We start from the raw sequence: 3,415 nt of genomic DNA, 5'->3' as shown, positions 1-3,415 counted from the left end.
GCCTCCTGTTGAGCCAGACCAACATGCAGTTGTGAGTACTCTTAATACTCCACAGATTATATGAGTTTACAGTAGAACAGCAAAGTTGTTTATTTCTTTACTGCAGGAAAATAATGAAGAAACATTGACAGCTGTTACAGAGGAGGAAGCAACAGAGACACTTTATGAGGTTTACATCTTTTAATACTTTGTGTACAGGAAATACAGGCGACCAATAAAGCCAGTTGAACAGAAAATCTGTTTATTCGTCTTTCAACATGTTGAGGTGATGGGTCAAAAGAAATGATTGTGACATATGGTGTCTCTGACTGCGCTTCCATCTTGTATGTCCGTGGGAGGGTCAGGATGTTCATGGTTTGGATCACTGCTGATGTTTGGTTCAGAAGGACAGTGTTCTCCTCTAATTGTGGCAATGTTGTGAAGAATCACACATGCCACAATAATGTCACATGCCCTTTCTGGGGTGACCCTGAGTCTTTGCAGGCACTGGAACCGGGCCTTAAGCATTCCGATAGTCATTTCAATTCTGGCTCTTGTCCTGCAATTAGCCAGATTATATCGCTGCTGTGGGCCCGGTTCAGGGTCAGGGTAAGGGGTAAGCAAATAGGGTAAACATGGATACCCCCTATCACCAAGCAAGTAGCCAGTGAACTCTCCTAAGACAGAAGGATACACTTCAGTTCAAATGTCCCTGTAGCAATTGGTCTTTATATATTTTAAAGTATTTTCAACTCACCATGTCCAAATTTTGTGCTCAGTGTACATTCACGGAATATTTGTGAGTCATGGACAGAGCCTGGCCACTTGGCTTCCACATTTGTGATAATGTTGGCAGCATCACATATGATCTTCACAGTGCAGAGAACACAAATTAGCATCCATTACTATAATGAAATAATTTGTTACTTTGAAATGCTACAGGGAACTATGTACCTGTACATTAATGCTGTGGAAAGACTTCCTGTTCACATAGTCTCCTTCATTTACTGAAGGAGCAATGATTGGAATGTGAGTGCCATCTGTACAGCCAATCACGCCTGGGAACCCTGAAAATAAATGTGCAATTTATGTAGTAGTCCAAGCATCACCACATCATAAATTAAGTTTTGGTCATCCTGCTACCTGCAATTTTGTGGAATCCCTCTTTGATAAATCTTGTGGGTCTATGACCGGGGAACACCACAAACGAGTACAGGAGACGTTTCAGTGCAACTGTAACATTCCTGACTGCCCGACAGACGGTAGCCTTGGAAACGTGCTCAGCGTCACCAATATTGTACAGAAAGCTCCCGTTTGCAAAGAAACGGAGTGCGGTACAAAGAATATGTAATGGACTGAGCGCATGTCCGCGATGTGTCACATGCGCAATATATGGCCTGAGGATGTTATCCAAATAACTTATTGATTGTGCTGAGAAACGGTAACGTTCGCACAGGAAATCATCAGGTAATGATAAAATGTCCATACGCGCTCTAATCACTCTCTCCCGGCGGAGAGCTCTGCGGAGTATTTGGGCTTCAAGATCTACTGGCTCTTCAAGGAAGGGACACGCCATGTCTGACACTTCCTACTGCCAGGTTTCCGACAAAGAGGCGGGGACAGTCAGGGTTAGTTGTAGTAAACCTGCTAGGGGGCAGGTTAGCTTCACGGAGTGTGTCGTCATAGTGACTCACTCAGGCTTCAGCTGAACTCGCTTTGTGAAACCGAAAACCCAGAGTTTTCGTTAACTCAGGGTATACTTACTCAGTTTTTCCACTAAACCGGCTTCCTGAAATAGGGCCCAGTGGATGACATGGTGACTATGTCTGTGTTATATATCGCAAAGTACTTCCTTTTATTATATATTTTTTTAGTCGTAGAGAAAGTTACAAATGAGGAAAGGGCAAGTGTGCTAAGAGTTGAGTTTGATGACATTTTCCTGAGCTTGAGGTGGAAGATATAAAGGGGCAGCCTCTATTTGGGTTTATTGCATTTAAAGTGATAGTTTGAGTGAGCTACAAATATATTTCTAATGCTTATTGTCAGGATTAGTGTCGTGGATGAGAGAAGGAGGGGGCAAATGCTGGACTCACAGGTAGGTAGGTGAAGGTTGGTGTTTATTGTTGACGGAGTGAACAAACAGAACAGAAGTAGGAAAGGGCTGGCTGGCTGGATGACTGACTGAATGAATGAATGAAGGACTGACTGACTGACTGACTGAAAGACTGAATGGCTAGCTGACTGAACGCAGGCGGAAACAACAACAAAACATCAATGACATGACCATGGACTGCTGGAACTGAGGAACTTAAATACACAGGCTGACTGATGAGTGATTAGAGACAGGTGAGTGAACAGCTGAACATAATGAACTAATGATAAATGGGAAGAGGACTGAACATAATGCACACAGACCAAGGCTAACACAATAAAACAGGAAGTGGAACAGGCAGAAGATAAACAGTGAACATGAACTGAAAATACTGGGTCAACGACCCAGAAACCCTGACACTTATAGACTGGTTTAAATTAAAAAAAAAATGAAAAGAAAATTAATTCTGCCTTGTAAGATAGATGGTCTGCATGAATATCATTGAAATATTCTACATATGTAAGTATTTCAGGAATCTGATTCTTTAAACTCATTTAAAAAACACAGCAAATAGAAAATGAGCTACGAGCTGTTTTCATTCTGCTGTTGTCTCCTTTATACTAAATGAATGCTTCCTCAAAGAATACTGAGCAAACAGTGACAGATGCAGATCTGCTGCATAAACACTGAAGTTATATCGATGACAGTCACAGAATCAAGGATTTGTCTCTTTGGTCATGCCAACAAATATTCCCGTTTTCTCTTAAGCTCTTCTTTCTCATCAGCTGTTACAGCTAACTGATTGGTTTACGTCTGTGGATCTGAATACAAATGTTACTGTGTCTCTTACAGATGTGTTATCAGCAGACCTGGATTAATTCATCCTTCATCCTGCAGTTCTGCCTCGTCAGTGTGTCTGCACCAAAGTCCAGCAACAATGTCTCAGGCAGGTATGGTGACTCTCGTTTTCTCTGCAGGGGTTTCAATTGTTTTGACAGGAAAGATAAATGATGATGCTCTATCTGTCCGACTAAAACTGCAGCAAACAAACTTCCTTCCACACAACTAGAAAAAATGGAATATGCCACTCAGCTACACTAACTGCGCTTGTCCTTTTTCTCCGGCTACACGATATCACAGTATAGCTACTGTAATCTGCCCCAACTTGTCTCACCCTTTCTTCCTACTCTGAACATGGTTAAACGCTAGAAAATTAAATTGATTAAATTATATTTATATTAAATTTATATTATATATTTATATTAAAATGTGGAGATCCACATTAAACATAGCGTTCCGACACAAGGATGCCATTAACCCAGTAACCCATTGCACCCATGGTGT

General features: G+C 41.5%; 1 long non-coding RNA gene across 1 annotated transcript; it reads right to left on the bottom strand.

The window, feature by feature from the left end:
• Nucleotides 1–220: 220 nt before the first annotated feature.
• On the bottom strand, nucleotides 221–1,468 carry LOC146719232 (uncharacterized). The gene is made up of 2 exons (XR_014920365.1): nucleotides 737–1,468; nucleotides 221–656 (listed from the first exon to the last, which is right to left on the bottom strand). It is a non-coding gene; the product is annotated as an uncharacterized LOC146719232 (long non-coding RNA).
• Nucleotides 1,469–3,415: the final 1,947 nt, after the last annotated feature.

The sequence above is a fragment of the Copadichromis virginalis genome, linkage group LG1 (genome assembly GCF_057382275.1).
Source record: "Copadichromis virginalis isolate Kocher_CV1m ecotype Utaka linkage group LG1, C_Virginalis_male_GT1.1, whole genome shotgun sequence".
In the NCBI taxonomy this organism is placed as follows: domain Eukaryota; kingdom Metazoa; phylum Chordata; class Actinopteri; order Cichliformes; family Cichlidae; genus Copadichromis; species Copadichromis virginalis.
Note: the sequence above shows the minus strand (reverse complement) of the source record. Positions and strands in the feature narration are given on the sequence as shown.